Source organism: Chlamydotis macqueenii, chromosome 4, assembly GCF_036417535.1.
Source record: "Chlamydotis macqueenii isolate bChlMac1 chromosome 4, bChlMac1.mat, whole genome shotgun sequence".
Classification (NCBI taxonomy): domain Eukaryota; kingdom Metazoa; phylum Chordata; class Aves; order Otidiformes; family Otididae; genus Chlamydotis; species Chlamydotis macqueenii.
This window is the reverse complement of record NC_141559.1, coordinates 47,239,790-47,253,263: the sequence shown is the minus strand read 5'-3', so window position 1 is coordinate 47,253,263 and position 13,474 is coordinate 47,239,790.

The window sequence follows — 13,474 nt, the reverse complement described above, 5'->3', positions numbered from 1 at the left end:
GGAAATTCTTCTTCATGGCCGAGAGCTGTAGGCATGAGTAACCTCTCTAACCACTTCCCACTGAGAGCATTTTACTTAGCGTGTAAGTGGATGGGTTTTAGCAGACACATAGCCAACAACCAGCATGTTTCTTTGAGCATCCCAGAAATAAGTTTTTAAGGAAGGATTTAAAGAGGAAAAATGGACCAGCTGAGGATGTTTACAGAAAACTCTTCCCAAGGGTCCAGGATGCATGAGAAAATACCCTAAAAGACTTGTCTTAAAAAAAAAGAAAAAAAAAGTAACAAGTCAATATCACAAACCAATCAGCTGTGTGCACTGGTTTCATTATGTAAATGATCATGGAGTGGGGATTAGTTCCGAGGAGAAGCCAGCTGATGAGCCAGAGATGTAAAATGAAAGCTGAGAAACAGCTGCTAGAAAAACACAGTGTTGTGAAGAGCTACATGCAGGGCAAAATTCACATTTGCCATACCTATCAGGAATGGAAGCTGTAATGTCTGGGAGGTAAGCAATTGTGAGAGACTCAGCTACGTTCATGGAAAGAACCTATTATTTAGAAAAAAAAAATTATCTTTGGGACTAGGATATGTTTTGGATGTAGGAACTCAGAGCAATCTCAATTAATTGGCCCAGGAACAGGCTAGATAGTGATATTGTAAGTAGTAATTGAGGAGAAATTAAGAAAACAACCTTTGCAAGTCATCCCTGCCAGTTTCTCACCATTAGTCACCTATAATATTGAATAATAATTATATGTTGAATGAACTCTTTTATTGTTAATTTCTTATCTTTAATTGCATTCTGAGTTGTCAGGTACCAGAATTAAACTATATTTCTTAAAAAAAACACCCTTCTATTTGCAGTTCTGGAAAGCATACTGGACAATTCAAAACACTTTTTACAAATATCAGAATACCAACTGAATTAGTTGAGAATTCCTGTATGAGAAGGAAGACACCAAACAAGGTTCAATGTCTGGAAGCTGAAGCTAGATAAAAACCAGAGTAATAGTAAGATATACTTTATAGCGAGAATTTCTAATCTTTCTCATTACCTGCTTTGAATTGATCTGAGGTTCCTTTAAGTCTGTATTGGCTAGCTTTCCAGAAGATATTCTCCCACAGAACTCTGAACCTTTGTTCTGGTTTTGTTTAGCGAGGGGGGGCTTAAGGTGGTAGCTTCTGCAGGAAACTGCTAGAAGTCGCTCCCCTTTGTTCAGTGGACTCGGCTGGGTCTAAAGCAGACCCATTGCTGACCAAGGCCGAGCCAATTGGTATTAGAATGTTCAGTGATACCACCTCTGCGATAATGTATTTAAGAAGGGGAAAACAGAAAAAAAGAGAAGATGTGAAGCAGCTGAGTGGGAGCAGAGATGGGGAGGTGCAAGCCTTGTGGGCCTTGCAGGCCTCACCCTCTGGCCTCCCACCGGGTGGCCGCCTGTGCCCAACTTGGCCCGGCCCAGCTGCAAGAAGTGGAGAGGAGATGAGATGTGAATAAGATGTAAAAAGATCCTGAGAAGCATCTGCCAGCCTGTTGTGAAGAATTTTTCTTGTGAGGAACGGCTGTAGACACCAAGGGGGAGGAGTCATGAACCTCCTGGCAAAGATTCCCCTGCAGCCTGTGGTGATGACCATGGTGGATCAGGTTGTCCCCCTGCCAGCCCATGGAGGTCCACGGAGGGGCAGAGATCCACCTGCAGCCTATGGAGGACCCCACGCGGGAGCAGGTGGAGGCCTGAAGGAAGCTGTGTCCCATGGAGGCCCCACTGGGGCAGCTGTTCTGGAGGGACTGCACCCCGTGGAAGAGATGACCCACGCCGGAGCAGTTTCAGGAAGGACTGTGGCCCGTGGGAGGGACCCCACGATGGAGCAGAGGAGGAATGCAAGGAGTTCTTCCCCTGATGATGAAGTAGCAGTGTAAAACAACACGTGATGAACTGACCATAACCCCCATTCCCTCTTCCCCCCTGTGCCGCTTGGGGGGGGGGGGGGGGGGGGGGGGGGAGGGGGAAATAGCAGAGACAATGTTAAGCCTAGGAAGAGGGAGGGGTGCATGGAGGTTATCTTGTTCCCTGTCTCATTATCCTGCTATTTTTAGAAATAAATGAATAGTTTTCCCCAAGTCGAGTCTGTTTTGCCCTTAACGGTAACTTTAAAGATTTCTCCCCGTCCTTATCTCAAACCTCGAGCTGTTTTTCTTATATTATCTCCCCCTATTCTCTTGGAGGGTGAGGGGAGTAAGAGAGAGACTGCGTAGTCTGGTCCCAATCGGGGCTGAACTAGGACAACCTTACAAAAACTTCATTTACTGTCATTTATTGGCCTTTATTTAAATGCTATTTCTGCATTTATGCACAAGAATGGTTCTTGTTTTCGGTAGTTATTTCAGATCACAACTTTGTGGATATTGGTTTGTTTTTTGTTTGTTTGGTTGGTTAGTTGGTTCCTCCCACTCCCATAAGCTCACTCTTTTAATGCTTAATATTATTAACCAGGTACTATGACCAGTTTTGGACTCTCCAGTATAAAGCAGACATACTGGAAAAAGTCCAACCAAAAGCTACCAAGATGGTCAGTGGTAGAACATCAAATAAGCCGAGAGAAACAAGTTAAGAAACAAGCTAAGGGGAAAACCTATCGATGTTTACAACTACATAGAGAAGATTAAGTCAAGCACTTCTCAGAGATGCACAGCAGAAGCATGAGAAAGAACAGACACAATTTAGAACATGGAAAATGTTAACTCAGCAAACAAGAAAAGCTTAGTCATAGTGAGGGCAGTTAGTGTTGGAACAGGGGCTAAAGAAGATTGTGCAATATCCATCCCTGGAGATATCTGAAAACCCAATTGTGCAAAGACCTGAGCAACCTGCCAAAATTGGCCCTACTATGAGCACGAGGTTAAACTACATGACATCCATAGATCCCTTCCAACCTACATATTATGATTCTATAGTTCTAACTGGGCTTACTGAAAACGCTGCCACACAACTAACTGGACTTATTGAAAAGGTTGCTATCCAATGGGACAGTTCAAGTTGTAATCCTTATATAAGAATATTTTTGAGAAAGCAGTAATAAGAACTGTAGGATATGTCAAAATCCTGAATATGAATCAGCTCAATGAAGTCTTTGCTGTGGTTTGTTATGTTTTAGTTGTATGTCTTATTGTTTTAAATGCTGAGATGCCTTCTTCAAATTTCTTGAAAACCTTGAAAACTATTCAGTACAGAGCTGATAAATGTGGTAGAGCACAAAAAAGAAAAAAACCAAAAACACCAGCACCCTTTTTTCCTTCCTTTTACGAAAAGGTTTATATATAGATCATCCAAGTAAATAGAAGAATAACTTTCAATGAAATAATTCGTAACTCAAAGCCTTTTCAGCGTATGGTTTTTAAGTGGTAAAGTATTTGAGTTATTTGTAAGTTTATTAAATATTCTCTGTAGTTTATGTAGTAAAGATTAGGAAACTCATCTTTGGAATATGAAATAATCTGACTTTAGAAGCTGATGCAAATTAAATTTAAAGCTTTTTATTGCTTCGTTTACTATTCATATATTAAGGCAAGAGTTCAGCAAGCAATCAACACATGAAATATAAAGTGAAAGTACTAGAAGTAAATCATTTAAAGACTACTTAAGACAGCAAAAGCACCTTAGGAAGAAATTGGGAGTACCTCTGAAAATCTCAAAAATTACATCTTAAAAGCTAGAAAATTACCTTATGATAAGGTCAAGAGTGGTAAAGTAGATAACACGTGTTTCATGAGAAGCATGGTTAATGTGCAGCTGGGTTTTTAACAATTCTTTAAAGTTAAAGTATAAGATATGGGCTAAGAATTCTTCTGACATTGAGGTGTTTATTTCCCTTCAAAATATGTCATAGTAATCGATATAAGAGTTGATTTAAGAGCTGATACACAGTGCTTAAGCTATTTACTAGAATGAAGCACTAAATAAAAGGCTTGCATATAACAATTTTATGATTTTTTTTTTCTGAAGAACTATAAATTACTGAGCTTTAGAAGTCTGCATTACTCTGTTTTAATTATAGATGTCTAATCTTTCTTCGTCTCCACTTAATAGCTTCCTCATCTTCACATATCTTCAAATCATGTTTTGATTTCTACATAGACATTTATCTCAGATGGTTTATAGCACCCCCAACTGTTCATGAAAACAAAACTGAGAAGTATTCGAAAAAGCTTATTTCTGTATTATTTCTGCTGCCAATGGTTTGCAACATGCATGTATTCACAAATAACACAGGGATTTCTTATCAAAACAAGTAACATGAAGTGTCAGGCTGTGGCCACCTACTGTTATCCAAGAGTAGTTCAGCCAGCTGCTGACTCTTCTTCCAAGTCTGGAAAAGCTCTGCAGGAAATCCACATCAGAAAACAGGAAGAGAGGGAAATAATTTTAAATATGATTTTAAGTGTATAATTTTAAAATTATATTTCATCCCAGGTAAGTAGAACATTGAGTTATTTTTATTAGGGGAAATTAATTGCATGGAAGAGTCGTTACTGAGGACAATGAAGGTACAATGGAGTGCAAGAAAAGGGACACCTTGCTAGGAGTGTTTATCTGTGGTGGGACAGAGTAAATGGCTTAGCAGTAGTACAGCCTGTCTGGGAAGTACACCAAAGAGGCCTCTACATCAAGTTGTATGAACTCTTGTCTTAATTTCTGGCGATCTCCCTTCCTTCTGGAAAGCACTGGCAATTTGATGTCTGTTGGCTGTCACCCGCCAAGAGTCAATATCTAAGGCAGCCTGAGCAACACTAGAAATGCTGAAACAGTGAAGTACCTAGGATCATTTGCTGGGCCCATGCAGACCCATTCAGATTACACAACGCAAAAATCACCTCTTAATTCACAGTATAGGCCACCTGTTGCCTTCTATCCTTCTAGACTGTCACTATTTAAAAAACAGGAGATAAAAGTAGGTAAACTCTTGCACTGTCAGGCTTGCATCAGCCGGTGAGGAAGCCAGCACCTCCACAGGAAACATACCTGCTTATTTGTAAGCAATGCACTTAAAGCAAACTAAGTATGTAAAAACTACAGCAAAACATAATAAATCTCAATATCAAGAAAAAATCCTGACTTTTCAGGTATTAATTTATGCCAGTCATAAAATATTTATATTTTATATAACCTAGGACAATAGATCTTATCATTCCATTTATAATTTTATCCGGGGAAAAAAAAATTCATAGACCCTAATATATACATTTGCATTCCTGCCCTTAAACCTTAGACACCACTCAACTTTCACCTTTACGTTCACATTCCCCAATGCAAGAAGATCACTCTTTTGCCAGTGAACAAAGTACTCGCATATAATACCATTGATAATATAAAAATGCAAAGTGGCAAAAAGAGGAAATACTTTAGCTCTTTTTCTCTTATTTGATTAATTGCCATTAACCCCATGCAAAGTTTGAAGAGAGTGGAATGACAGCTGGGGGGAGTTTCTGCACAAGGCTTTCAAAGGAATAGCAATAAAAAGGTATACAAGAAAGGCAATATTCCTTTTAAATCACCTAATGCATTGAATGAGACAGAAGGGAAGATACTACTCAATTGTGTAATTAAGTATTGTATCAACAGAATGTGCTGTTTTGCCAACAGCATCCCAAACTCCACTGCTCCTACTCAGTTACTTGATCTGCTTCTGGCCAAAAGAGAAATAAACAAGACTTAATTTCTTCTAAGTTCCTTCTTCTTTCCTAAATGGGACTGACACTTTTCAGTATATATCATCCAGAAGCAGCAGGTAAGGCAGGAGCGTTACTTGTTGGCATAACAACTTCAAAAGCATTGCTCACTTTTTCAGCGCTGCCCACACCCAGAGCAGGAGTAGTGCCAGAGCACTAAGAAAATTAATCCCTAGATGGCACCATTACTCTGTCATTTTTATTGCGTAAATCCTTCTTTAGTCTGGGAAAGAACAGTGTTGGTGGTTTTCCGGTACAATTTCTTAATGGACCTGTGGCAAGCATCACGGGAATAAGTTCACTGTCCCTACTGCTTTAACTATTCTGTTCATGAACCCATATATCCTTTTTTATGTTTTGTCCAGGTTTCCTGCATGTCCTTATTGTGAAATTAGTCACAAAACTAGTGCATGTGTGACAATGATTTGCATTTTACAAAAATACTTCAGTACCACCGGCTGCAACAGAAAATGGATCTATCGTTTTCACAATTTGCTAACACTTAGAAATAAAAATAGTTTTATAACCTAACTTAAAGATACTCCGAAGAACAAAAGTCCTACAAGCCCAGAAGCAAAACAGATTCCTCCTGCGCATCATTTTTGTTTCACTGCGTGTGTGTCTGTGCGAGTGCTCTCAACTCCTACGCTGCATTTCACCACCACCTGCTGGCACACACAGAAATAGCAGCGGAGCCAGGCAATGTCAGAAATTTGTCGCTTCATTTTCTCCTTGCCATACGTTTTCCTCTTGTTGAAACATGGAGGAATAACCCTTTTTTTTTTTTTTCCCTTCCCCCCTAGCCAATGTTTAAAAAGTTTACTTTACAAGAAAAGCATATGAAATGGGCTGGTATTACTTCTAGCATGGCAGTTCTCTACTTTTGAAAGGATGTTTCACTGGAATCACTTGGCTTCTGGACATAAAATGGGGCAGGAGTCTTGGACAGCAGACACAAACTCCAAAGTTGAAAATGAAAGTAAAAAGGAAAAGGGCAGATGAGAAATGCAGGATAACTATTTAAATCAGGGTTAAGATTAAGAATAACAGAACATCTTTGTAATAGCTACAGCTTATGCAGATGTTTAAGCACTTGGTAATTCTAAACAGCATCAGATAAAATGTATATTTCTGTATTTTGCCAAATAACAGCAGAAGTATCAAAATAGCTAATAACAGACTAAAGGGGATTACTGGTCATTATATATAAAATAACATTGTTTCTTCACAACTGTACATCCAGTTTTAACCTTGCAGGGTCTACCTTTCGTCAACACTTGTCAGTAACAAGAAAGCAGAAAAATGTGTAAGATGCATAAAATCCAAAGCATGTTGTCATACAGCATCTTAACATGATGAAGCTGTGAATTACTGTAATACTTTGGATGTTGTATTTATTCTCAAACCTTAGCCAGGTAATCATCCAATCACTAATCTGAATTTGTCATCAACCCCCTCTCCAGTTTTAGATTTGAAAAAAAATGGAAATAAAATCCCAATAATTTAAAGTTTTTAGAATTTTACTGTAAGCACCATATACATTAATATCTCTTACCTCAATGCACCACTGTATAAACATTATATATGGAGGAGAGTGTTTTTGTGTGTAGTTTTTAGTGGAGGTTGTTCTTTTTTTTTTTTTTTTTTTTTTTGGTAGTCCAGAATTTTTCAGCCTATTTCGCAGTTATTCATTCTCATCCTCCATAAGCTTTGTTACTCAGAGCAGATTTAACCAAAAAGGGACATTTAAAAAACTCAATCTGCATGGCATATACAAACCCCATAATTTTTAAACTACAAAAACAACACTAAATGTAAATTACATCTACACTGAACATATAATGCTTGCCTGATATTCTTACACCTTGAGGATCATGAAGTCAGAAGTTGTTATATAATATTTGAGAAAAACATAAAGGAAAAACATTTCTAAGACTATTAAGTAATTACCAGCAGTAATAGTACATGGCTTAGTATCTGCAACGAATTTGAATCATACAATCAGCTTTTTCTTTATTAGAATGAATCATCAAGTCGTGTATTTAAATGGAATAAAAGGTTTATACATTGGAGAACTTGAAAACACTGATTTTTTTTCAGGTACTATTGCTCACAAAAGACAGATATACACTTGTTTTGTTAATATTCTAAAAATAAGCAAATATGTTTTCAACAAATTAACATTTCAGCAATAATTCATGTACTTCTAAAAGGTGCAGGGTCTTCCCCTCTTCCCATCATAAGGTCATTTTCAAGCTGTATCATATGTTTTTGAGAAGAAAATATATTATTTCTTAAGGTTATGTGTGTCCACAGAAAGCTGTGACACAGATGAGATCATTCTTTGAATAAATATTTACAACACTTTGAAGAAGAATTCCCAGAAGGAAAAGCAACTGCAACATCAGCTACAGTAATAAATGGGAGGAGTGCTTCGCATACTGTACTTGTGGTGTGTCTGTGCTCTTTTGAGCAAACTGAAACAGCTGAAGTTCAAACCAGAAAATAAATCTAAGTGGTTACAGAGCACATACGTAGGCATTTACTGTATAAAGAAAGGGAGTTTGATCTTAAGTACTTATTACTGTGCCTTAATGAACATGAAGGTCTAGACATTGCTCTTTAAATTCAAGGAATGGAGGATTAGCAAGCAGCTCTAAGTATTCATCCCAAGTCAACTAAGACACTCTCTTAAAAACATTGCATGTTCAAATATATAAAACAGTTTTCTTAGAGTAACAGTATGCACATTCTTTTTTTCCTACAAATTGATCAGAGACAAGTCACACTTATTTCGGCAATTTTCAGACTAATTTCTCCTTTTCTGAAGATGAGAAAATAACTTTGCCAGATCAACTACTTCAATACATTTGCAGACTTGAATTTAATGGGGTTTTATTACTAGGCTTTATTTACTATTTATCAACTTGTCACATACCATATTGAGTTTACAAGCTGCCATTTTAATTTAGATTCTTTTTATGCATGGAAAATCGACTTGGTGTATACATTGACTTACTAATATTAATCTTACCATGTCGTAACCATGTAAAAGCAGAAACATGACCACAGAAAATAATACATAAACATGTATTCTCTGATGTTTTTGAAGCCCTTCAAATAATACTTTTTCTTGCTTTGAGACCCCGGGGGGGGGGGGGGGAGGGGTGGAGGGAGAGAGAAAATGAAAGGGGTAGTAAGAAAAAAAAAAAGAAAAAAAGCATTTTTAAAATGCAGAACTACACAGGCAACACTAGAAAAGCACAGTCTCTTCCTTACCTAGCTTTTGAGATTAAGCTTCAGCTAATTATATTGGACGTTAAGTCTCAGTATATTCTCTTGTAAACACTGTTTGAAATAGAATACTGATCAAATTAAAAAATAACACCTTCATCCATCACACACAGTATACTACGCTAAGAATGAAAAAAAAAAAAAGTCAAGGACAAAGGAAGGACAGACAGACACATGCCTCAACAAGTTAGAGTGAGATATCTAGAGATCTACATACATACACCGCCCCCCACCCTGTTCTGTATAAAGCTGGATGATTCTGGGACACGCTGGGTCTACCGCCTGAGCACAGCAATGCGTTTTCCACCAGCTGTGTTTTATAAAGCTTTCCTACTCCTACAGTAAGTCATATAGACACAATGCTTGGAAAGACTGGATACAATGGTTTTCAGTGGGTTTGCATACTGTAGTAACGCTCTACTTCTTAACACTAGATAGCAACATTAGGTGGGGAACCTAATTTCTTACAACACCTGAAAGTTTCCAACTACTCTAAAGAGACCGTATTGCAGTATGACTGAAAGATTCAGCAAGGATTTTTCCTTAGGCAACGCTACACGATCTGATATTATTAATGCTGCATTTCCCAAGCACATCTCTCTGTATTCTCTTCCCACATCACCTCTGAAAGCATATTGCTATTCATAATTAGTGGAGGCACAGGGCTGGGCTGACACAGTTATTTGGTTTTGGTTCTGGGAGACAGTTGATATCTTAACAAATACTTCTCATGCTGCTTCTACCCCTTAACCACACACCCACAGCCTGCAAATTACTGATTTAATGTTAACTTGTTTCATATAAATTCTGCTCACAGAGGACATTCTACACCACGCTATTATATGAATCAGAAGATAACTTTTGTTTGGTTGCTGCTGGAGTTCAAAATGAAGGGGTGTTGTAAGAAAAGAAAGATTTTTTTTTTCCTTCAGAAGTTCCCACCATGTAGAGGATCTAAGAAAAAGAGAGAATGCTCCCCTGTAGTAAGTTAAAAACTGTAGCTCCGAAGCTGTTATGAAAGGAGGAAGAGCTGTTTTCTTTTCATATATTATCCCTAGGCAATAAAAGATCACACAGGTTTAAATAAATTCTACCAGAGCTCCTCCTAGGGCAACAGAGACATAAATATAAATTACGGTTACTAATTTGATGCCATGCAGTATTAGTGAAGCTTTTTAGCCTGGATGCCAACATGCTAGTTTTGGCCCAGAGACCTGGGAGCTCTGCAGGCTACAGGGCACTCTCTGGGCTTCCCCTGGCGATCGTGAACACACGCTGTTCACTGTGAACAATACTGCGGCATTAAAAACATCCCACCAAGCACAGCATTCTCTTTGGTTTTATTAAAACAAACAACTGACAAAGGAAGAAAAGATCTAGAGACTAGTGGTGGAAAAATAATGAAGTCATATAAAGTTTCCTGACTTTAAGAAATTGTTGAAATTTTGTTCCAGATTTCACAGCATTTTGCAAGATGATTTATAATTCACAATGCATACGCTGTCACCAAGTCTGTATACTCTTTCATTTCAGGAACTAGCGTGTAACTCATGATCCTTTAAACCCCCCATAATACCTCTCCATTTTGTTTGCATCTCTGCTCCTCTATATTATAAAATTTATTTTTGCCACCACAGCAGCACATTTTATGGCAATGATATGGTAATCCAAATAGTAATACACAACATAGCAATCAAAGTAAAGTGCAAATAATTAGAACCATCTCCACCATGTGGAAAATAATCTACTTGGTACCACTGAGCATTTGGAGTTCATTCTCATTCAAATATGCTTTTCTCAGAGACTAATCTCTTAATCAGGCAAATCACCACTGCTGTGAAATATAGCTAGTGGAAAAGAAGCTAACAAATCTTTTATGTATTTTTACTGATACTCTACTTGAGTAATTTAAAAATATATGATCATTAAAAAAAGGATCTGTTACAATGTAACAGATTTAGCTATATCCGTAAACAATATTTCAAAAATGTAATAAAAGCAAACAAACAAATCAAAGGGCTTCTTAAAGTTAAAAGTTTAGAGAAGAAAGGTATCGACTTGTTTGGATACAAGAGAAAAAAAATAGGCCAGAAGCACTGCTGTGCTGGAGGAACCAACTCCACAATTTGCTAAGCATTTATTTACTAAGATTGTCAGCAAAAAGCTAGCACTTTGGGGGTCCATCCTCAGGACGAATGTTCTCCATACATAGTTTTTTTCACTATGTAAAAAAACCCCCCAAAGCACGGGCTTGAATGCTGCGTCTAATCCACTACCTGTATTATGTATTTACTAAAATCCCTCCGCATCATTTCTCTTCTGCCATGTATAGATAACTATAGAAGGAAAACCAAAGTTTCAGCGTATCCATATGAGACGTGGAATAACGCTATGTGATTTTGATGTAACTGAAGGGTTTGCTTGCTGAATTCAGCAACAACATGCCTTCATTTCTCCCACCATAACAACATGACTCCCATGAGCTCTGTGTGTTGTGAGGAGCTTTCTGCTGGCTACAGAGGACAGACAAACACAGCTTCCTCCACAGAGCATTCTCATTGTCCTGAGCCAAATAAAAATGAGAATTGATTGAGATCAACACAGCTTAATTGCCAATTTAAGTAAATGAAGTTTGGCTTCTCTTCCCTAATTATAACAAAACTGTTCAATTTCTGCTAACATCCAGTAAAAATTTATTTTACAAAACATTTTTAAAGAAGTATCTATTTACGTCCTAATCTTTACCAGAAAGGGTTGCTAAAAAGAGAGTATTAAAGAGGTAAAGAGATGCAAAAGAGGAAGGAAAAAAGGGAAAAATATTTAAGAAAATACACGACTACATACAGCTAAACTTAGGGATTTTATTATTCAATTGTTATTACTGTTAAAACCACTAATTAAATTCAATCTGTACTTTTCAAATGAGCGGTGATTGTAAGGCTAACAGTCTATGCTGATGCTTATCAGATATTTAAAATTGTTTTTTTTTCTAGTACTAGCAATATTTTACCCTTTTATCCTACCCAAATAAATCTTAATAGTATATTAAATTTTATCTGTGAATACTGTTACAATATCCATCAAGTTTTAAAATGATTCTCTGTTAAATGAAGCCCCTATGGACTTCGAAATATTCTAAATGTAGCATTTAGAATCTACAGTTCCACGTAAATGTGAAGAAATTGGATAAAAATTAAGAAAACTATTCTGCCTTAATACATGTTTGCCTGGAGGAATGGACTGGATGGGGAATTTAAGAAGATATTTTTTTGCTTAATATCAGTGACTGGCAGTAAATAATATATGGTCAAGTATTTTTGCCCCCTCATTTCTTTTCTACAATCCATAAGGTACAATGAGTCTAAATTTCTGTAGACTAATACTTTCTCAAGTTAATTTTTAAAAAGTTCTTCTTGCTTAACTCTATAGGCGAAACGTTTCCCTAGCTATATTTGAACAGCCAAACCTACTTATATACAGTGAAATAAGGAAACAGTTTCAGTAATGACAAGAGTCATTAAAACTGAAGATGACCACAGCATAATTCAGCAAGGAAAGTCAAGACATCAATTTTTACCTAAGATTTAATTTTACATAAATCCTTTTACAATAGTACTACATAAAGTTTCTCTACAAGCAAACCATGAACTCTGCTTTTTATATTGTAGAGCCTCTTTCATCAAGGAGCTGTACATGACTCACTGAAAGTTTATGTCAATTTAGGGAAATTCTCTGCCCCATCCAGCTACAATGCCAACCATTCAGTAACGAGCCTCAGAACAAAGACAGAATGTAAGTAATGAACATCCACACGAGAGGATCAGTCTAGTAAAAATATGATAAAAAATTCTTTGCTTAACATCCAGGAACAGGAAAAAAAAAACCTCACAAAAGTAATTATTTATCAGGACACAAATCCAACTGACTATTACCAAACTTCTTTTGGTCTCAAGTTCTAACTATTTGGACAAACAGAATCTAGTCAGTAAAACGCATAACACTAATATATCTAGGCAATGAATGTGTCATCACAAATTGATCTGACATACAAAATATAGACTTTAAAATTGTTAGAACACTTGCTGATACATAGAGGAATAGCTTTGACTAGCTTTCCAAGAACAGAAGACAGACAGAGGCTATTGGGTTGCTTGGGTTTTGGGGTGGGTTTTGGAGGTCCTTTTTATTTATTGATTTATTTATTTATATGGTTTTAAAAATCTGGGGCATCTCTAAAATTTTCATAGGGTTTGGAGTTTTTGGTGTTTCAAATATTTGAAAGAGCACATACACTTTGTGAATCCTTGCATAAGGAATGTAATGGAATAAGCCAATCTAGAAAGTACAGGGGATTGTCTTGTACCGTCATCACTCTTGAGTACTATTAGAAGTGTGCATTTCATTCTATGTACAACAGTGTTTAAGTATTTTATACATAGGTGATGCATGT